The sequence below is a fragment of the Schistocerca americana genome, chromosome 8 (genome assembly GCF_021461395.2).
Source record: "Schistocerca americana isolate TAMUIC-IGC-003095 chromosome 8, iqSchAmer2.1, whole genome shotgun sequence".
Lineage (NCBI taxonomy): Eukaryota > Metazoa > Arthropoda > Insecta > Orthoptera > Acrididae > Schistocerca > Schistocerca americana.
The window spans coordinates 170,846,460-170,870,239 of NC_060126.1; the positions used below are offsets into that span (position 1 = coordinate 170,846,460).

At 40.4% G+C, this 23,780-nt stretch overlaps 1 protein-coding gene across 2 annotated transcripts in view; it reads left to right on the top strand.

The window, feature by feature from the left end:
• The window catches only part of LOC124545443 (zinc finger protein 726-like), a 167,109-nt gene that overhangs the window by 42,407 nt on the left and 100,922 nt on the right, over positions 1 to 23,780 (top strand). The gene's annotated exons all lie outside the window — the stretch shown is intronic.

Sequence of the window (23,780 nt, forward strand, 5' to 3'; positions counted from 1 at the left end):
AGCCAAGGCTGCAGTCTCTCTTTTTTGGCCAGCTATTCAATCGATTCCCTTCGCCGATCTACGGAGACTTTTATGTCGTCGTGTTGTTCATTTATGGCACGCACATTGGTCGACACTTCTCCATAGTAAATTACGGGACGTGAAAGCTCTTCCTTGTGCTTGGACCTCTTCCTCCCGAATGCGTCATCGGGAGGAGGTAATTTTAACTAGACTCCGGATAGGGCACTGTCTTTTTAGCCATCGACATCTTTTAAGCGGTGATCCTCCCCCACTTTGTCCCCACTGCTCTCAGCTGTGGACGGTTAGACACGTTTTAATTGAGTGCCCCTATTTTAATCCGTTACGCGCCCGTCTACAGCTGTCGCCTGATATATCGTCGATTTTAGCAGATGACACGCGCTCAGCCGATCGTGTTCTCGAGTTTATTAGTGCCAGTGAAATGACGTCAGTCATTTGAAGCTTTTTTTGGGGACAACCAACCCCTTTCTGTAGTGGATTTTTAAGCATTCATTCTGCTTTTAGTTTCTCCAATTTAATGACTTTCGTTCCCATTGCTGCTGGTTTCCATTTTCGGTTTTTTACTGTTTCCTAAGTCACGGACCAGGGGCTAATGACCATAGCAGTTTTGCGCCCTAAAAAAACCAAAACAACAAAAACAACAATACCAATGTGGAAGCAATAACAGCACTGCGGTCCCCCTATCCACAGGCCCCCCTCATCACGAGCCAAACCGTGATGAACCAAGGGTGTAGCAGCGGCTATCCAGGACTGCCATTGGCAACTGCAGTGATTTAAATGACACCTTTCACAGACCAGCCTTATTGCTTTTAAGCATCTCCATGCTAAGGCTCACTACCGTATTAAGCAGAGTAAACAGGAATGCTGGGAGTGCTATATATCCATCTCGAGGACATATGCCTCTTCATCTCAGGTTTGGTCCCAGCTCCATTGCCTTCTGGGCTGCCAGCAACAATTGACTGTTCAGGGTCTTATCCTACAGGGTGCTCTGTGTACTGAGCCATCAGTCCTGGCAGACCACCTCATGGCACAATGACACAATTTAGACAGCATCGGCATCCTCTTCCTACCCTGCTACCTTTTTCCACCAGGAACAATGAGTAGAAGCAGCCCCTTGATGTTTCAAACCCCGCCAAGCTGAGGCCTGTAATGAACCCTTCACTGTATGGGAATTCTTGCATCCTCCTACCTCTTCACATGACTTGGCCCCAAATCCTATAGTGTCCACATTCAGATGATCCAAAACTTGGATATTATCCAGAGGAAACATCTACTCAGGGTCTTCAACTGCATTTGGCTCACAGGTGTCTTCCCCTTGCAATGGTGAGACAGCATAATTATTCCTGTACATAAGCATGGGAAGAACCCAACATCTCTTGTCAGCTACTGACTGATTAGCCTGACTAAAGTATCTTGTAAACTGCTCAAGAGGATGCTTAGCTTCCAAGTATGTTGGGTATTCAAATCAATTTTGTCACGTATTAGTGTGGCTTCTGGAAAGGACCATTTAGTTAGATTGGAAACAGCAATCTGACAGCCTTTTCTAAATGCTGACAGGCTTCTTTGACCTACATAACACATAAGAAACAGCTTAGTGGCATCAGTTTTTAGTTACCCGCCATGATTGGAGCTTTTGCGGCCTCCTTCCGATTTTTATTCGTGAAGTTTTATCCCACCAGCTCTTCCAGGTTAGCATTGGCACTTTACTCAACACCCCTTGAATCCAGAAGAATGATATCCCACAGAGCTCTGTGTTAAGTGTCACACTCTTCCTCGTCACCATCAATGAGCCTGTAATCTCTGTTGAGTATATAGTTACCCAGGTGTTGTATGTCAGCTATTTTTGCCTCTAATGCAGCTCCCACTCGGTAGCGTCTTCTGAATGCCAGCTCCAAGGTGCCATCTGCTGGGCTTCTATGTGGGCCCTTTTCCATGGCTTTCAGTCTTCTCCCTCCAAAATGCAAGACATTTATTTGTGGTATGTTTAAACAATGGAAAATCCAGGATGGAGTGCACAACAAAAAGACTGTCAGAAAGTAGCTTTCAGCCAACAAGCCCCCCCCCCCTCTCCCCAACACACACACACACACACACACACACACACACACACACACACACATACACATTCTGGGTCAGATGTGATCATGTGCGTGGAACTTGTGGTTGAGGTCCATTGTCCACCTGACTTGCATCACATTACACGTTTTGAAAGCAATTGGCTGTTGTCAATTGCTGTCATCCACTTTTGCTATCGCCCCATAGCGGGAAGACTGCTACACAAGTTCTTCATCACCAGAACCCATATATATCATTCAGTTTGACGCCCTCCTCCTTCCGATGAAAATTACTGGGGTGTTTAGTAATCTTAGTAATCTCTGTGACTTCTCTGTGTAGATTTTCGTACATCCACTTGTGGCTGACAGTACCAATTATGGCTGAGTCTTATTTTATTGAATCCAGTGGTCTCCTGGCTGCAAAGCAGTTCCATGACAGCCGATCTGTCTATTTTCCCCCTTGCACAGTTGCCCTTGTGTTCTTATAGAGGTTTTCCAACTGTTTATTTTGGTTTATATAAAAACTGTGTTTTAGGCTCTTTTGTTTAATGTATGTTTCCAGCTGAGACGGTATTGAGTAGACGAGTGCTGGCAGTAGTAGTTGCCTGTGTTTCATGCAGATCGTGCTGAGAGGGGTAGTTCTTTGTTCCCTACCACAAAAGTGAGATAGCACAACAGTGTGCCTAAATTATCGCATTTAATTTGTGTGTGTTTGGGGGGGGGGGGGGGGGGGACAGGCAGGGCAGACGACATGTGTGACATGTGTGACGTGTGCACATTACACATTTTTTTAAAAATTGCTCACCCTTTCTGATTTCTATAAATATAATATCAAACCAAATTATTTCTTATCCGACATATTTTTTTTAATATGTGATACATTATCAGTTTCAGAAAACATATTACATTACACCACGATTGACACAATTTCTCAGTGTGAAGGATTCTGAAAAAGGTCCTTGGTGCACCTCCTGAACTCCATTGCTGCAAACCATGACCAGCATTATCAACATATCCTGTGTGTTATGCACAACAACTTTAATATGAAATGACTGTTCATGAAAATTTATAAACTTAAGAGAGAAGCTCACGTATTGGTAGTTATTTGAGTCCACAAGTGGAATATTTCCTTTCATTGCTCAAAATATTTCTGCTTATCATATTCCATAAGGCTGCCCAGGAGATCCCCCATGTTCAGTCCTTGTGGAGTGTAAGTATATCATAGTAGTAAACTGTTTATCCATACACATAAACCTTGATCCGTGTCCAACATTTACCATCAGTCTGTCATGCTCTCATGCTTTAGTGGAACTGTTCAATGGAAAGTGATGATCAATTCAATGAAGAATTCCTTGTCTGAATTCCCTTGCCAGACTGACCATCACTTTAAAGAAGGGCACTTGACTGTCTGAACACTATAAAGTTAACAGGGTATGTTTGAATGTCATAAGGAACTCATGGGAAGTGTAGATAACACTACAGACATGACTACCCGTACCACTTATAAATCAATCCACAAATTTCAGGTCAGCATTGAAGACAATGTATTCCCACTTGATATGAAAAGTGTGGTATTGCTGTTCCAACAAATGTGGTTTCCAGTATCAACCTACTGTAGAGAACCTCAAAGCATTCTGAATAGAGATGAGAAAATGTTGAATGTGAAAGAAGAGATTGTGACATAAGTTCAACACCATAAACCGGCCACCATATTATGTGTTGACATTTTAAAAGGTTCTGTAGAGATCCAACTAAAGGATGAACTGATAAATGAAGATAGTGATTTACATCTGTAGAGATCCATTTAAAGGATGAACTGATAAATGTGGATAGTGATTTCCATCTAAGTAAGGTGAAATGCCCTGCTTAACCTGCAGGACAGGACAGATAGAATAAATTGTGGAAAGGGGCCAAAATAAGGGGCTGTCAGTTACACTTGAACATACAACTTATTATTTGATCAAACATTAAAAGAGCCCAAGAAATTTTTTTAAACACACAGTCTTAATCTTTGGGACTTAATTACTGGCTGAAAGCCAGTTTAATCTAAAAATGGCTGAAGACCTATAACTTAAAACGCAAGCATAATCAGAACTTTAAAAGGCAAGCCCTATCTTAAAACAGTTCTTTAGTTAGGCTAAAGTAAACAAGTTAAATTCAAATCAGCTGAAGGCCGAACACTTAAAACTCCAAAACGTTATTTTTTTTAAAAAATACCAAAGTCCTTACATGAAACAGTTCTTTAATTTAGGCTGAAGGCCTTAAGAACAAACAACTGAAATTCAAACCAGCTGAAGGCCAAACAATTAAAAATTCAGTAGGCTGAAGTAAACAAGTTAAATTCAAATCGGCTGAAAGCTGAAGACTTAAAAATTCAAAAATTTTTTAAAATGTCAAAGGGCTTATGTGAAACAGTACTTAAAACTAGGCTGAAGGCCTTAAGAGTAAAACAACTATAATTTAAAACACAAAACCGCCTAGAAGCCAAACAAGTACCAACAACGAGAACAAATTAAAAAAAAAAAAAAACGGCTGTCCACAACAAGGGTGCCCAGATGTTTGAGGGTCAGCCTGTAAGTAATACTCGTTTAGGTGAGAGAGGCAGTCGGGCCAACCATTCACGATCCGACGACAACCCAACTGACAGTCAGCGGACCCACCAGCAAGATAACTTCCACATCATCTGACCAGGGCACAACAGGGAGTTCAACAGAACAATGGCACCCACAACCAATCATACACGGAGCTGTCAAACTACACACCGTGCTGGACAGCAACAACACGATGAGAAAACTACACTGCCTGAAATTTATGTCAACACCCAGGGCAGGTAACCAGAATGTTAATGGCCACAAGGCAGAAGATTCCGCTGGTGCACTTCAATTCAAATAACCAGATACAGTGAAACTCAATCAGAGGGTGTCTAGAATTTTCCAACTTGAAAACCATGTTGTTGCTTGCGGGAATATTGTAACAGCCGATAACAAACTCCAAATGACACAATGTGAACAGTCTTGACTTGCTAGTAAGTTAAAATCAAAACTCAACTGTCATGTCCAGGATTGGTGAGCCATGGACCTCATAGCAATAGGAACAGCATCACACTTTCCGACACCGCGTAGAGACCGCCAGCAGGCCCTGGCCAAACTATGCCCCACCGAGAGTTCCTCACTGCTCCATGCCAACCGACCAACTGCTCAGAGCCAGTACGCCGACATCATTTAAAATAATTTGTCAGTCAGAATCACACAAACTACACACAGTTTCATGAACACTTGCACAAAGGATTAGACAATGCTAACAGCAGTGACTGTACAATAACAGGGACAAATCACAAGTCGGTACACACAGCCAACACATAAGCGATCGCTGGCCAAATACACATTGTCTGGCAAGACAGCCAACCGACGACCAACCAAAGTCTTCCCCACTCCAATCATGTGTGTCGGCAACCGTCGGGCGAGTCATGGTGGTCCGGACCTCACTGCTGCTGCACCCAAACTGAACTTGTGCTGCATGCCAACTCAAACACTGCCAGGTCCGAACTAACTGCTGGCATGTTCCAACTCACTGGTCATCACACAACGACCAGGAAGTAATAGCAGTCCAGCAAAGATAATACAGCAGGGTTTCTATTGATAAGTGCTGCTGCTGCCGCTCGCGGGCAGGGAAAGCAGCAAGTCAGTGACACAAGTAATTGAAACTAACATAATGAGGTTGCAGTATGGTAAAAACAGAATGTTAAATAAGAGATGGCACGAACACGAGCCAGGCACAACTCATAAGGCTTCGGACCCAGCCTTGAGCATGCTCAAAGTATGATGACTGTCAAAAAATCCACTCGTGCCACGTAACTGAAGAACTTAGACAATACCACATAGACACGCTTCATCCTTATCAGTGGCCTCTTGGCCCGTGTGGTGGTGACACAAAAACAGAGGGATTTTATTTGTGATTCAACTAGCTTTTACCTCTCCACCACCCATCCCACCCATCCCTCCCCCGTCTGCCTTCTTATTCCATTCACCTCTGCATGGGCCCAAGCTCAGCAGTGGGAGGCAGGAGGTGTATAAAACAGTGCCCAGGAGAAAATAGTCATCAAGACTTTCTGAAGATGGCAGTAAGTTAGCTGGTGGAAATGTCTCACCGTTAAGACAATACCACCTGACTGAATACTGGGATCATTTGAAAATCATTGTGTGCCAGTAAAACCTAAAATCACACAACCCCATAAAACGTTTCATCACAGTCACAGTAGTAAGAGAGGGTGAGTACTTTTATATAAGGAGGCTGGTATGCTGTTATATTACATATGTAACACACAATAAGACTCTTGAGAATATTTGTAGAGACAAACCATAAACAGTGACAGAGGAAATTATTTTAGTCAGTGCATCTGGCAGTCACAACCTGGTCTTCTGCCACCACACAGTTGTTACTGAGAGGGGGAGTTGGGACTTACGTTCCATCAATGATGAAGCATACATCTGCCCATTTTCCTATATGAAAGTTAGATTGTACATTTTTGTAACTCATGGCCACAGTGGAAACCATGTGGACATGCTAAAATGCCCGTAAAGGAGACCTGTACAACTCGCTCACACTCTGAGTGATCTAATCGGAGAGGCAACACAGTTCATGGCTCATGGACAGATGTTATTTTAATGCCTCTCCTGAATCCTGATGAGGTCTGAAGAGACCTAAGATGTTACATGCTGTTGTCCTCAAAGGTCAGTAAGAAAGTGACTGGACTAGGTAGTGATACGCTAGTCTACATAAATGACTGTAAGCAGAGGGCCAAACTTTTTTCCTAGTTGATCCCTCCTGATTGTGTTCTCAAGATTTATCATCTTTGACAGAGAGATCCATTTGTTTATGGGGCAGTAAAGGAAATAATACATATAGAGCTATGAAATAACACAACAAACAAAACAGCAAAATTCTTCATGACAAAAAAAGAATGAAACAAAGGCAGTTTGGAGAATTAATAGGCATGAAGCAAGTACCCACCAAGGAAAATGGTACCCAAATCATTGACCACTAAATTCAACAAATTATTATAATAGCTGAAAACAAAAAAAGGAAACATGGTCTATCAACTCAAGATATCAAATAAAATGGTACATTGTGAGAAACTGTACTCTAATTTGGATCAATAAGTCAAACCCCCATTCAGTAATCTAATTACATTTCCCATAGTTCCCTTAAATCACTTAAGGCAAGTGCCAGGGTGGTTAATTTCCTAGTGACATGATTTATTTCCTTTCCTGACCAGAACTTGTGCTCTGTCTCTAATGACCTTGTCATCAACAGGATGTGAAACTCTAATATTTCTTCCTTTGTTTTGAAAGTAGATCCATTAGCATTATTTAGAAGCAAAATAAGTGCTTAGACACGCATGTGAGAAGCATTCACTGAATTTGAAAGTAAAACTTTTCCAACTGATGTGACTGCAAGGCCCAAAAAGTTCTGGTCTTAAAAAAGCATACATAAAGCAAGCAAGCAAATCATAATATTTATTCTGTTGTTCAGTGATGTGGATACAGAGATAAGGCCAACATACTGAATTCATTCCAACAAAAATGTTTCAACTGTGGAAGATCATAATATGGTTTCTCCTTTCAGTCATCACAAAAATGCTGAAATGACAGATATTTAGTTAGTTACTTTCTCCATGTATCATCCTTATATAAAAATTATGGTTTGGAACAGATCAGCAAAACAAACAACAAATTTCGTAAGTTTATTTATTTTTCGAGTCCAGGACATAAAATAATCACAAAAAGTAATAAGTATTGATTCACATAACAAATTTGCAAAATTAAATATGTACAGTAGTGTTTATGACACAGATTCAGTAATATATACAAACAAGCAGCAAGATAATTATATATTTTGACGGGCCCAGTATTTGGTGGTTATCACAGCAGTTTCGCAGGCTGCAGCAAGATCACTGATAGTGCATGCAGCCGGTAGATTCCTGCAGACTAGCAGATGTTGTTCATCCTGTATGTCACCACACTGACAAGTTTCCTCCTCATTACTGAAGCCCCCACTTCCTGAGGTTGGCTGTGCACCTTGACACCCCAACTCGCAGTCTGTTCAAAGTCTTCCAGGTCATGTATGACAGGTGTGTACCTTTGGCTATTTCCTCCTTGACCGTTATGTAATCGTCTTCAGCTAGGGAGTCTTGTTGCCAAAGCTCCTCTCTGCGAGTTCTGGGAGAAGAATGAATTGCCATAATTTTCTGTAGAAAGCTCTTTTTCTAGACCTCAGCCTTGGCTTTTGAGGGTCATGTCCGAACAAAGGATGTCTAGGGTCGATTTCTTGTTTTTTCTTCTCCACTTCTGTTGCAGCTTGCCTTCAAATGCATGGTGGTGCTATACTTGTAATTTGGTACAGTTTATTGACAGGAGTAGGTCATAAGCAGCCTGTAGCAATGCATCCTGTCTCGTTCAGGGCTGTATCTACATGTTTAGCATGTGCAGAGTTTTGCCAGATGGGTGCTGCATATTCTGCGGCCGAGAAACATAGTGTCAAGGCAAATGTTCTAAGCACTTTTGGCTGGGCACACCAGGTGGTTCCTGTAAGTTTGCGGATGATGTTGTTCTGCACTTTTACTTTGAGGCTCGTTTCTTCACAGTGGGCTTTGAATGTGAGGGAACGGTCCATCTTCACCCCAAGGTATTTAGGAGTTTCGCAGTGGAGTAGTTGTTCTTCTCTCCAAGTGATGTTTGGTTTCCTTTTGGCTTCCCTATTTCTAAGATGGAATGCACAGACTTGGTTCTTTCCAAGGTTCGGTTTCAGTTGGTTTTCATCATAATACTTGGCCAAATTTTCAAGAGCTATTGTCAGTTTCACCCCTACTTCCTCAAAGGTCTCACCTTAGGCAGCGAGTGATATATCATCAGTGTATATGAATGCCTTAGTTGAAGAGTTAATTGGCTGGTCATTTGTGTAGATATTATATAACAGCGGAGACAGCACACTTCCCTGAGGGAGACCATTTTTCTGCATTCTCCATCGACTCTTCTTGTCTTGGAGAGAGACAAAGTATCTCCTGTTTTGCAGCATACACTGAAGGATCTGAGTTAGTCGGTAAACCTTTGTAGCTAACTATACTTTCTAAGCAGCTTTTTGTGGTTAACAGTATCATAAGCCGCTGTGAGGTCGATGAAAGCCACACCTGTTATTCCGCCTCTCTCATACCCATCCTCAATATGCTGAGTCAAATTAAGGATCTGTCCACAGCAAGACCTTCCCTATTGGAAGCCGGACTGCTCTTTTATGAGTATTTTATCAATATACTCTGATATTCGATTTAGGATCAGCCTTTCCAATACCTTGTACAAATGACAAAGAACTGAAACCGGACAGAAACTGTTGTGAATTGGCAGGAGCCAATTCACGGAGTTTGGAGGAAGCCGAAAGGCACGCGTTTAAGCTCACGCAAACTGGCGTGAGGTCTGGAACAGGACAATGTAATTAATATAGCCAATAAGGTACGTTGCTGCTGGAATACTTACCGTATTTACTCGAATCTAAGCCGCACTTTTTTTCCGGTTTTCGTAATCCAAAAAGCCGCCTGCGGCTTAGAATCGAGTGCAAAGCAAGTGGAAGTTCTGAAAAATGTTGGTAGGTGCCGCCACAACTAACTTCTGCCGTCAAATATATGTAGCGCTACACAGGCATGCTTCATAGGCACAAAGATAAATACTGGCGCCAAAACCTCCGCGTCAGTAAATAAATTAAAAAAAAAAAGGTAGAAGACGAGCTTTTTCTCCTCCGCCCTGAGTTTCGACCACTGTATTTTCATACATTATCCAACGAAGTAAATACAAATTCCGTATTGTTCATCTTCGAATGTAGCAGAATTTCAATGTACTACGAAAATCCGACATGCAATACTGTTTCGGATGTTTGTCAATATGGCCAACTCTACTTTCTGAATTTTTTCCTACCTGTGAGAAGAGATGGTTGCTAATAGGAACCTGATGAAATGTGAATCACATGCAGTATTCTCTTCACCATAAGAATAATACGAATATAAACATTTTACCATGTATTGTTTCGTGTTTGCTGCTATCTCATTTAAATCCTGCATGCCTAATAAACTACGAAACTAGAGTGAGACAACAGCAAACGCGGAAGAATATACGTATCGTGTCATGTTTATATTCGTATTATTCTTATGCCTCCTAATAGTGATACAGTCAGAAATGAAGCATGACAACTGACTAGATTTTTAATTCTAAGATGACTAATTTCTGTGCAGAAGTTGATGTGCTAAAGAACTGGCCGCAAAGATTTTCAAACAGAGAAACATTTTCGCCTAACTCTCGTTCAGAACATGTTCTATCATACGCAGTCTATTATTTGGTTCTTGTTGATCATTATCAAAGAAAGCAGCAGTGTAAGTAACAACAAATAGCAGTCTCTTGCCATTGTTTTGCTAGTGAGACGATTACTCTCTCTTTTTTTTTGAATTGTAAGCGGCAGTAGCGCGCACAAAAGCAAGCTATGCCGCGAGCGGCGACAGGCCGTAAACACGCACTATCAGAATGCGACAAACAATGCGTGACACAGTACAGTAATGCATTTTCAGCTTAGAGTGACGCAAACACCTATAACAAAGAAAACAGAACTTATCAGATTAAAGCAAAATAAGCAATCGATTCAAACCAGACGAAGCACGCGAAAAAGGAAGGGTACCCGTATAAATACGGACGGAGCGCCTGACGCGTAGCAATGGCTACCTGGTTAAGCTTAACTGCTAAGCTTACGACTCGAACCAAACTACTGTAGCTGTATCGTCATTCATTCGACCTAAATTGTGTCTCATTATTACAATGGACCAACTTTGTTTCGATTTGGAGGTGCGGCCTAAAACTTTACTCTCCCCTTGAATTTCGAGTCTCAAATTTCCGGTGCGGCTTAGATTCGGGAATTTTTTTTTTTTCCTTATTTCGAGTCTCATTTTTCCGCTGCGGCTTAGATTCGAGTAAATACGGTAACTTTAATCCATACTTGGTGTACACCACTCTTGACGGTACATGTTTTACAATCTCAATATTAACAGGTAATGGCGCCTTGCTAGGTCGTAGCAAATGATGTAGCTGAAGGCTATGCTAACTATCGTCTCGGCAAATGAGAGCGTATTTGTCAGTATAGCATCGCTAGCAAAGTCAGCTGTACAACTGGGACGAGTGCTAGGACGTCTCTGTAGACCTGCCGTGTGGCGGTGCTCGGTCTGCAATCACTGACAGTGGCGACACGCGGGTCCGACGTATACTACCGGACCGCGGCCGATTTAAAGGCTACCACCTAGCAAGTGTGGTGTCTGGCGGTGACACCACAGAAACTTTTTAAGTCTGTTGGTTCTTTCCCAGGCTTTAAAAGTGCTATTACCTTGGCTTTACACCAGATCTTGGGGATTTGCAATTTTGAAATGCAGGTGTTCATAAGGTTTAATATCCACTGTTTTGTGGTAGGTCCAAACTGTTTGATTTGTTCCGTCCATATTTCGTCTTGGCCAGCAGCTTTATTACTCTTTATAGTTGTGAAAACTGTTTCCAGTTCTTTTAAGGTAAAAGGGGTGTTAAGATACTCCTTTTCATTTGCCTGTCTAATGAATTTAGATTTTTTCTGATCTTCCTTTAGTTTTGCCGTTGAGAAGTAATTGATGAGCAATTTGGTCAGGGGTTACCTTTGAGAGCTCAGGGGGTGTAATGGTTGGATCATTGTTGAGGGTCTTCTATAATTTCCACGCTTTTCAGCTATTCTGTTTCATATCTAGGTTTGATACCAAATCACACCACTGTCTGCTTCTGGAAACTGATATGGAATTTAATAGGTCCTCACCTGTTTTTATTGTTTCATCAGAGAGTGGATCTATTTCAAATAGTTGTTCATATCTCTCCAGCAGAGATTTGGAGTATTCATCGGGTCCTGGGATATAGTTCATTCTGCATCCTCTTGGGATATATTTACGTGAGATGGCTGGGACTGTTTTGACAAAATCATCATACCTCTCTGGTGATGCGTCGAGATTTAGGACTTCCGTATCAAGTTCTTGTGTGAAATTCTCCCACTTTACTTTCTTGAAGTTAAATTGTCTTTTGAACTGGACACACTCTGGTTTCACAGCTGCTTCAACAGAACAAACAATAGGTCGATGTTGTGTGCATGGGTTTATGTCTGTAACATACTTCTTTACCTGTTGGGCAACATGTTCACCGGCAAAGATGTTATCTGGGTTATAACCTCTTTGCCGTCAGCCACTATTGAAGGATGGTGGTAGGTAGCTTCCAGTCATGGATTAACATCAGTCCCATTTGTTCACTCCAATCTTCCAGATCTTCTCCATTTTTGTCAGTCTTGTAGCCCCATGGTGTACTGTGGCAGTTAAAGTCACCAATTACTAATTTTGTTGGTTCAGAGTGGAAGTTAGGTGGTTCCTTGAAGCAGAATTTAGCATTAGGTGGTTTATATAAGGATGTCACTGTACATGAATGGATTTCCACCATCAGGATCTCTATGTCATTATCTCACGTGGAACCTACTGAGATGATGTTTATATTAGGTTTAGCAAACACTGCACTACTATATGTCATACTTGGTCTTTCAATGATAAGTTTCATTCCATTTACTTTTGGTCTTCATTCTTCTGGGCCTCTATGTGTCTCTTGAATTAACAGAAAATCACAGGCTGTTTGTTTGCAGATATTAGATAATAAAACTTCTTTATCAGATGAAATACCTTCTATATTAAGGGATATTAGTCTAAAGGCTGGCTTTGATGAAAGCCTTTGTTCTTTTTGGTCCTGGTGGTGGAAGGATTCACCACTAGGATTCTTCCTAATGCCCAGGGTATGCCTCTCTTTGTCAATAATGACCCTTGCACAATCTTCTTGGAGGCTCCTTCCTTCATAAGTGAATAAATGTACTGTGAAGTTGTGTTTAGTATACCCAGCTGTTTAGAGATGCCTGTAATATCTGCATGTGTGAACCACATGCATAATTATAATTACTTTCCTTTTGTGTGATGGAATACTTTTTGCCTAAATGAGGAGTAATGGGTGTCAGTAAATGAAAATAAGCGAAATATAGTAACTTCTGACATTCACATCCACAAAGTTGACAGTTACTTTTATGGCAAAAGTAGCCAAACCTAAATGTTTTTACAAGTTTACCATATGGTATTTCCATTTTGTTTTCGTCAATATGCACACCTAATGAGATCATGGAATAGAAAATTGACTAAAACTGCTCAACAGTGAGAAAGCAGCTAGATCAGATGAAATACCCATGAGGTTCTACAGTTATTATGCAAAAGAACTTACTCCCCTTCTAGGATCAGTTTATTGCAGTTTGCTGGAGCAATGAAGGATACATAGGAATTACTCTCACAGTAAAACATTTTTGAAGAATGAAGAGCTTGCGGATTCCTCAATCGGAGATCTCATGAAACTAAGCTTGGTCTGTTCATCAGAGAGATTCAGGGCACCATACACAGGTGTCTGGGTTGATGTCATGTTCCTTGACTTCTGGAAGTCATTCCACTCTATTGTTTGGTGAACAAATGACAAGGATACCAAGTGGAGGACCAGATTTGTAACTGGATTCAGGGCTTTTTAGGAGATAACAGAATAAAATTGACAAATTTCAGGAGTATATTAGGGGAGATACATAGTGCCATGACTGTTTGCAATATGTATTAATGATCAAGTGGATAGCATTGGAGACTTCCTGAGGCAATTCATGGAAAATGTTGTCCCTAGGAGGGCTGCACCACCAGAGGACTGTAGCAAGATGCAGGAAGACACGGAGGATAGACATTTGGTGCCTGGACTGGCATTTGATCCAGAATGTAAATAAATGTAACATGTTGTGCAGGAATAGGTAAGGAGATGCACTAGTGTTTCATTACCTTATTAGCAAATAATCACTGGAAACAGTTGCTGCCATAAAATACGTTAATCCTAGGAGTTACCATTTGTAGCAACTTGAAGTGATAAGACCTCACAAAACAAATTGTAGGAAAAGCAGATCAGGCTGAGATACATTGGGAGAATCTCAAGGAAATGCAAGACATCCACAAAAGAAGTGTCACTTGTTTGACCAATGCCCTAGTGTTCAGTAGTCTGGAACAGGTAGTAATAGGGCTAAAAAAACAGAGGAAGAAAGGAGATCCAGCAGTATTTTTCATCATGAGAATGTTTAATCAGCATGAGAGCATTACACAGATGTTTAACAAGCTGCTGATGCAGACACTACTAGAGAGGTGGTGTGCATTATGGCAAGGTCATATACATGTCTATTAACATTCATTCCTCTCCTGTACTACTCATGAATAGAACAGAGAAGGGAGGAAAATATAGTGGCACCAGAAGTATCCTCCATCACACATTGTAAGATGACTTGTAATAGAGAGTTTGTGTGTGGTGGTGGGGGGGGGGGGGGGGGGGGGGGGGGGCGTGCGCGCGCGCTCCGGAATGTTCCACAATGATCCAGGATGTTCTGGGACATTCGGAAAGATTCCAGAATGTTGAAGAACAACAAAACTGTTGGAATTATTTACTTGTAGGCACCAGGTGACACCAGGAAGGTGTTTCTAATAAATGTATTGCTAGGAGAACTACGTGTTAAACAAAACATCGCACTGGCAGTTGCATCTTCTGGCATTGTAGTCACACTTTTGGGAGGATGACAAACTTGCCCATTCCACCCTACAGCTATTGTTGTATATGGCTGAAGAACAATTCCCAGTATGTAAAATCTCAAGAGCAGATGGACGGGGTGAACTTGTAAAGCAAGCTGAAATTATCTTCTGGAATGAATGCACAATGGCACATAAGAAATTGCTCAAAGCCATGGACAAAACATTACAAGACTTGCTAGGAAACTCTGAAGTGATGGGAGGAGCTCTACTCACTCTCAAGAGATTTTTTTTTACGAATGCTTCCAGTTATCCCCAAGTCAACAGCATCAGACAAGATCAATGCATGCTTGAAAAAAGTCATACTTCTGGCCATACATACAAATACTGCGACTAACAAAAAATATGAAAGGTGAGTTATCAAAAGACAAAACAGTACATTTTGCTCAACAACTTTCACAAATAGTTGAAGGCACATATCCTATTGACCAGCCCCAATGATTTCTGCAACACAACCACTGCTGAAAACAAACTCGTTGACCAAATTTATCCAAACATTGTTCACAACTATACTAATCCAGACTGGCTGTTTGAAAGGGCAATTTTGACAACTAAAAATAATATTATTGACAATATCAACTTAATATTCAAAAGAAAATGCCTGTGTGCCATTTCTCTGGCGCGTTGCGTATCCGGCACTATTGGTAGTGGCTTGTATTTCTGTTTCCGTCTGGTTCGGCCTGCGCAGGCGGTGAGGCGGCTGCTGCCCTCTGGAGCATTTTTCGTGGGGGGTCGCGCGCGCTCGGCTCGGCAGTTTGATTCGCACTGAGCTGGCGGTATATTGCCTTCCGCCCCGGCACGGAGGTGTGGTCTCGTTGTTGGCGGGCCTCATTGATTTGGGCATTGGGCAGTGTGCCGTGTTGATGACGTGGTGTAGTGGACAACTAATGGATTCCCTCACGAGATCGCTCGAGGTTCTCAGCCTCTGAAAAGGGTGCCACGATATTGCTTGGGTTTCCGCACTCAGGAGTTGTAAGGACTGCAGGGCAGTTTTTGTGTGTGTTTGCTCTGTCCGGTCTGCGTGGTTTGGTCCCGGGGGGCGGCCATATCTGTTGGTGGGAATTATTTAGCAGCGTGTGTTTTGCATGGACCCGGTGTGCTCACGTGCCCTGATTCTGAGTTGAAATTACTGTGGTCAGGCTGGCTCAGTTGCTGGAGTGTGTGTTGTTGGTTTTCTGGCTTGCTGGGGACTGCGCGCACGCCTGTTCCGTTTGTGATGTGGCAGCAGTTTGATATTTTTATATGTGCTTGTTAAGTTGCTAGCAATTGCTTTTAGCCTTGTGCTTACTTATTTTATTTAAATTGCTGGGCATTGTCATTTGTCTGTCCTTTTACCTTTATTTGTAGTGTCAATTAAGCCTAAGACGATGCCCAAGGTGCTAGCAATTGATTTTAGCCTCGTGTGTACTTAATCTTATTTAAATTCGTGAGCATTGGCATTTGCTTATTCTTTTACTCTTATTTATTTATTGTGCCAGTTAGTCCTACGATAATGTCAGACCTTGGTATCTGTCAACCTTATTTTGGCTACTAGCGCTCAGGTGCAATATTGCCGGGCTTATCCCGGATTTGTCATTAATTGAGAGCTTTTTATACTGTATTTTTAGTAGTAGGTTTGGCAAGTGCACTTGCATATGGTATTTATTGTGTTTACCCCTCCCCCCCCCCCCTTCTTCCTCCTTTGTGTAAACTGATTTTGGCAAGATTGCAAGGTGGCCTGTGTTATTACCTATGTAAGTTTACCCGCTGCTGTAGTCGTAACACGTTTTGACCGGCAGGCGGCCCATGTTGGCGAAAGTTTGTATGTGTTTGTGCTGTTAATGTTGGGCCTTGTTGCACATATATTTAATCATGTACGTGTTGTTGTGTTACGGATTTACGGGCATTTTTAGCTGAGACACCTGTTGAAAATTTCATCACTCTTTTAAAGAAGGTATAGGAAGGAGTAACTTCAACTGAAAATTTAATTGTAAATTATACATTTGTGCTTCACATTTAAAAATTTAACTGTATTAGGTGAAAGTATGTAGTTTAATGCACAACGATTATTTGTCAAAGTATCAACTTGTAAAGTTTGTTTGGCAGTGATTCAAACGACACAAATAAGTTTCTCTGTTCACATTTCACATTTTTATTACCTCATATTGTAAGCAGTTTGATTGTTTGTGTCATTGTAATTTGTAAACCATGGTGTAATTCATTACAATTAATTAATTGTTTTGGGGAAATAAACCTTGTATTGTATGTCCCCTTTTCATTAACCGAATCCCATCCAAATCGTCCGCTCAGCCTGGTGAAGAGAGAATACACAAATCGATCGACACAATGGTAAAAACTGAAGAAAGTGTGAACTTCCCAACAGAATTTCTAAAGTCTTTGCAAGTATCGGGAATGCCACTATACTGCCTTCAATTTAAAATTGGGCCTCTGATCATACTCCTCAGAAATATCAAATCACCAAAACCCTATAACTGAAAAAAGATGATTGTCAAACAGCTATTGAATAACTTCGTTGAAGCTAAACTTATGACTGGAAAGTACAGAGGACACACACTGTTTATCCCCAGAATACCACTGATCTGTACTGAACTGCCATTCCAGTTTAAAGGACTGCAATTTCCAGTCAAAGTAGCCTAGAGTTTTACAATTAACAGAGCGCAAGGACATACTTTAAAATATTACGTCAACCTCAAAGATTCCTGCTTTTCTCACCGTCAACTATATATAGCTTGCTCTCGAGTAGGAAATTTGGAAAAATTTTACATATATACTCCGGATAACAGAATGAAAGATGTTGGTTATAAAGAAGTATTGTGAATAGTTGGGATATGTTTTCAACAAAAAAAAAAAAAAAAAAAAAAAAACCTCTTATTCTTTCATAAGTATTGTAAATAGTTAGAGTACACTTTCAATAAAATTTTTTTACCTCTTATACTTTAAAGTTTATCCTTTTATTCCAACTACCATACAATCTCATATCAACTCCCTGAGTGAAGCCAGGTACACCAGCTAGTACATAATATAAAAGAAAGGAAACCACTTATATTTAGAGGATGCATGGCACACAGAAACACGTAATAGAAAACAGCTCTCAAGCTGTTGTTCATTACCTAACAAACACTGTGCAGTTCTATCGTGTATGTGCACATGCATAGACATCAGTTTTAGCAACTCATTAGGTGATTGAAGTGCAGTAACTCCTGGTTATGATGGTATTTCAACCAGAGTACTAAATCTTGTGCTCACTTGATAGTGCCTCTTTCGAAGTACAACTATTATCTGTCAGTGAATAAAGTTGTATTTCCTGAAAAACTAAAGTATACAACAGTGAGAATATCAAATATCCAAGGAAAAAGTTGATTATATGAATGCGTGGTGTCTGTTCTTTTGGACATATCTGAAAGAACAGACAGCATGTGTAATCTGCAGCTGTGATGCATATTACTTACATTGAAGATAGAGGGAGAGGGGGAAGAAGTTATTGATGTCAGCTGGATCAGGACTTTAATGCAGAAACAGTGGTGATGAGTGAAAATGTGTGCCAGATCGGGACTTGAACCCAGGGTTCCTGCTGACTGGGCACTTGCATGAACCACTGTGCCATCCAGAGACAGTGTTTATTGCAACTTGGCCGACCCATGCTCCCACCAAGTGCCACCAATCCACAGTCCCCATCCATGTCCTGCATGCTCGTTTCTTTGAGATTCCTACAGGAGATCCACCATAATAGTGCATCCGAACCAAAAATGGTGGATTCATGGCCCATCAAGGCAAATCAATTGTATGAAAGCATGGTGTCCGTTCTTTCTGACACATCCAAAAAACATAACTGATTCACCTTGATGAGTCATAAACCCACCACCTTCAAAGCAAATGTACTATAATGCAGGACCTGTAGGAATCTCAAAGTAGCATGCATACAGTACAGGGACAGGGACTGCGGATAGGTGGCACTCGATGGGAGTGTGGGTCGGCCGAGAGGTGTACTGAGATAGTCCATGCAGTTATTGTAATAAAAACCATGTCCAGATGGTGGAGTGCTTAATGGAACTGTTTCGTAAGCAGGAGATCCTGGGTTTGAATGAGAAAGGGGAAGGGACAGCAGTGTATGGGTAGGGGGAGAGAAGGGCAGCGTGTGCAGGGACTAGACTAGCAACAGACACAGCATTGGTTGGGAGGTTGTGGGGCAGTGAGGGTAAGGGGGGGGGGGGGGGGCAGACATATTTATAAAAGTGGGTATAACAAGATGCAATACGATATTTGATGTTTGCATAATTTTCACTGTTCCTGAAGTACTTTTCAGTCTGATTCTCTCTCTCTCTATTGCATATAGTTTTGTTCTGCAAATCAAGTACAGAAATTTTTCATTTAAACCATAGTTCTGCAGAGACCGATTTTATTACAAGTAAGGGAAATTTTACTTTAGTAACATGGAATTGTTGGCCACACTTGTCAGACCCATCTGCCTGTTAGGTTGTAAGTTTTAAAGTTCGTTGTTGACGTGCAAAAGTGATGTCAGTTTATATTTGGGTTGTTAAATGTGTTTTTGCAGTTAATTACAAATGAGTTCCTTCAAGTGTTTGAGCAACCTATAACTCTCCACTTCTGAACAAGAAGAGGAGTTACATTGGAAAAGGAAATTATTTGAGAATGTAGATGCATGGATTCATTGTTCACTGCTGGGATAACAGGCTCGCAATTTCTAATTCACAACTGTGTAAATATTAATTTTTACAAACACAGCAAGTTGTGTTCATGTTTGGAAATCACTTCCTGGTGAAACAATAGATGCAGGCTGTAAAAACTTTTCTATTGTCAGTAGCAATCTGCATGAGATGTAGAAAATGGTTGGTAATTTTCCATCAGCGTTAAAAGTACTTGCAGAAAATGGAAACTTCGATAGGTCAGGTAATTATTAAAACACATGTATGCCATCTCCAATTAGTGCTGTCATTGCCATGTTGATTAATCGGGTTTCTGCCGGTTATTCACGTCTTTCCTGCACAATATTTCAGCTGTGTGACTTGTAGTCTTCTTCAGGTGCTGTCTAATACTGCAGCAGCTGAAGAAGACTGCAGTTGAAATATCATGCAAGAAAGGCACAAATAACCAGCAGAAACCTGATTAATGAATGTGACAATGCCTTGTTGGGAAAGCTTGAAGAATTACAATGCTGTTATTATTAACTAAGATTACAAATGCCTATGTAAGCAACAGTCAAGGCAGAGGAGAGTAGACTCGCTGAAACAGAAGAAAAACTATGCCTCAAAACAATTGATGAACAACTTACAAAAGCTCAGGTATAACATTTTGTTGATTTTTTTATTGCAAACACTGACATAGATTACGTTACCCTTAAATGTATAAAAGGTTGTTTGATTACAGATTCCTAATATCATTTATAATGAAAAATATATATACAGGCTGTATCATTTCACTGCTTCCTTTGATTGAGATGAGAAATTTTCTTCATAAAATTACTCGGTGAAATCAAATGTTCCTTTCACTGCTAGGAGTGTCTTTGTAGGACATGTATTTCATACTTAGTGTCACTCATTGGCTTCACAAACTTTACTTAATTTTAGTCTGTTCGCTTAACATATAATAGAAAGTTTCAAAAGAAATTACTTCAAATATTTTTCTAGAAAGAGAAAAAAAATTTAGAAATAGTCACTGTATCATTTAGTGGAGGTAAAATGTAGTTCATTCGTCCTGGATTGTGGTGATGCTTGTGGTAGAAGTGATATAAGAAACAATGAACTGCAGGACAATGGTGTAACGACCAAGGAACTGTTGTCTGAACCACGAACCTCCAGGCAAGTTTTTCAGGATGACAGGGTTAGGTACTTACAGGCCCCTTTGTGTAGGATTCCAGGAAGTGGCATCAAGAATTGGTAGCTTACATAGAAAAGACACACAAGTGGGAATTACAGTGATTGCACATGTGAGTTACTTGTATATGTAACAACACAAACATCCCGAATGAGTTATTTGTTTGCTTGTTAATGATATTAGGCATTAAACTTTATTTTTATACAAGGATTGATTCGCATGAGATTCTAGTGAGTGTATCAGAGGCCATGTTACCTTCAGGCAACTGTAGTGGTCTTGCACTATCCATATAATTTTTTACAAAGTGCTGTACATAGCTCTTGAACTAGTCATTCACGTGGTAACAGATGAATAGAAAATAGCAAATAGATACTATATGTGCCATAGCCTTTATACATCATCTCGTAGTTGACAAAGTTGTCTTCATTTATCCATTTAAACTTCAAGAGTGTGGATTCCATGTCTAAAGCACCACCAACAATTGGAATTAAACTGCCTCTATTGGCAGTTCATTGCTCCTGTCACCGTGCCGTAGTGTAGTGTTTCGGGATATTTGTAAACATCCCAACACACCATTGGAAAGCTGTTGACAAGAGATGCACGTGAGTAAGTTGAATAAGAATAAATGTTGTGGGAAAGTGAAACTGTGTGTTTTCCTTTCTTGTATGCAGTGAATGTGGAGCAGTGGTGTAGCCGGCAAGAAGGGGACCGGTAAAAATGGTATTACAACTCCTGGTCGTCTGAGAGTCATTTGTGCCATGGTGCAGCAGTGCCTGAATATGAAAGCCATGGAGTAAATGATGCACCAACAAGGGCATAATGAACAATTGAACAGAAGTAGTTGTTTATCTGTTTTTGCTCTCTCAGATCCTAAAGTACACATGTACAGACGTTTTTGAATGTACTCAAGAGAGTGGTATTACCGTAGCAATTGTTTGTTGTGTTGTTAAAAGAAATAATGAAAATGTTGGGCAAAATATACCCCTGTTTGTGAGAAATATGGCTATTTATTGAGTAGCGCAGTAGAGAGAACTTGCGGAATCATTCCAAGAATCTTCACCACAGTTAGATCGACAGGGAGGTGGCATGGAAGGATCCAGACCACCAAACAACTACTCTGAGAAGAGAGGATAAAGGTAATAAATAATACTTTCATCAGGTGGTGTATTAGGGTTGGCAAAATATTGCCATGTTATATCGGCCAGGGACGCAACTTCTCGATAGTGCTGATATAAGACCCACCACAAATCCTAAAAAACATACATCAGCGGGAGAAAAAGGGTAAAGTACGCACCATCCCAAAGTTTGTCTTCTGTGGACAGTAACTCAATTTTCTCATACTTTAACATTTTAAGATTTAACTCTTCTTCATCTTTCATTCCTTGCCTGATTTTATTAGCTAACACATGTGCTTCGTCTTTTGTATAGCTTATTTTCATAAAATTTATATTAAAAATCATTCCTGTCCAGTAGTTCTCTGAAAATTACTCATTCTCTATGGCAGTCGTGATAAAGCATCTGGTACACAATTTAATGTTCCCTTGATGTATACTACTTGTATCTGAAACTGTTGTAAAAGCAATACCCACTTCATGAGCCTCCTATGTAATAAACAACTTTCCATTAAGAATATCAATGCTTGGTGATCTGTATAAATAACGATATCTGAACACCCAATCACTGTTTCAAATTTTTTTAAACTTCTTACCACAGCAAGTAATTCTTTCTCAGTTGCTGTATAATTCAGCTCGTTTGTCTAGGCTGCGACTAGTGAAAGCAGTGGTTTTATGTTCTCCTTCTTCTGGGTCCCATTTCCCTTGAAATACTTCTGCTGCTATGCCATATTCTGATGCATCTGTTATAATGCCAAATGGTTCGTGAAGACTCGGATGGCTTAAAATAGGAGCATTGAGTAGGGCATTCATTACTTCCTGGAATGCCTTTTGTGCATTTTCATGCCATATCTATTTCACTTTTGCTTTTATAACAATAGTAGATGTGGATAATTCGTGACTTGTCCTTGTATATACCGTCTATAAAATCCCACTAATCCTAAAAAGGGACATAACTGTTTCACATTCTGTGGGTGTGGACAGTCTTTAATCACTCTAATGCATTTTGGATCTGGCTTAATTCCTCTTATTCCTATGAGATGTCCCAAGAATTTTAGTTCCTCTTGCCCAAAATGTGATTTAGCATTCTTAGTAGTTATTCCCTTGGCATAGAATTTCTCTAGTGCTCTTGCAAGTAAATCACAATGTTTCTCTCAGTTTTCTGAAACAATCAGTATATCATCTACATAAAACAATAGCTCTTGTAACAACTTTCCCCCTAATGCTTGATGTAATGCTCTTATAAACACTGATACCGATAAGTATAACCCAAATGGCAAAACTTTAAACTGGTATGACTTTACATCATATAGGAAAGCAGTATAAGGTTTAGATTCTTTAGCTAATTTCACCTGACAGTACCCAGTCGTCAGATTCATGAAACTAAAATAATTTGCTTTTGCAAAATGAGCAAGTAGTTAGTCTATGCATATGGGATGATCTCTCTCTGGTTCAATGAGACGATTCAAGTTTCTCGGATCTAGTACTAGGTGCACACCTCCTGTTGCCTTTCTGACAATTAACAGTGGATTGTCGTATATGCCTGTACTTCTTTCTATAACATTATGATCTAACATTTTATCTATTTCTTCTTGTATTTCCTGTTTTATGTTGATTGGTACAGGGTTAGGTCTACAGAAAAAGGTTCCCTGCTTTTGATCGGAAAACTACACACATAATCTCCTATACTCCCTGGTTTGTCTGAAAATACATCTGAATATCTGCATAATATTCGATATAGCTCTTCATTTTGAGTAAGGGTTAACAGTTCTGATTCGTAAGCCTTTGTGTACAAATCAGGTTTATTTGCTGTTTGTTGTAGATTACTTACATCCTTCTCCATTGAACTCATATTCGCTATCAACTGTAAATTATTACTCGCATTTAGTCCTTGACATTGATCTTAAACAAGATCTCTTTATTATAGTTATCTAGACTGCACTTAAAAGAACCACTCTGAAAGTCTATTACCACTGCATATTTCATTAGCCAATCTACTCCTAGTAATACTTGCGTATTTATTTTAGGGACTATTAACATGGTTTG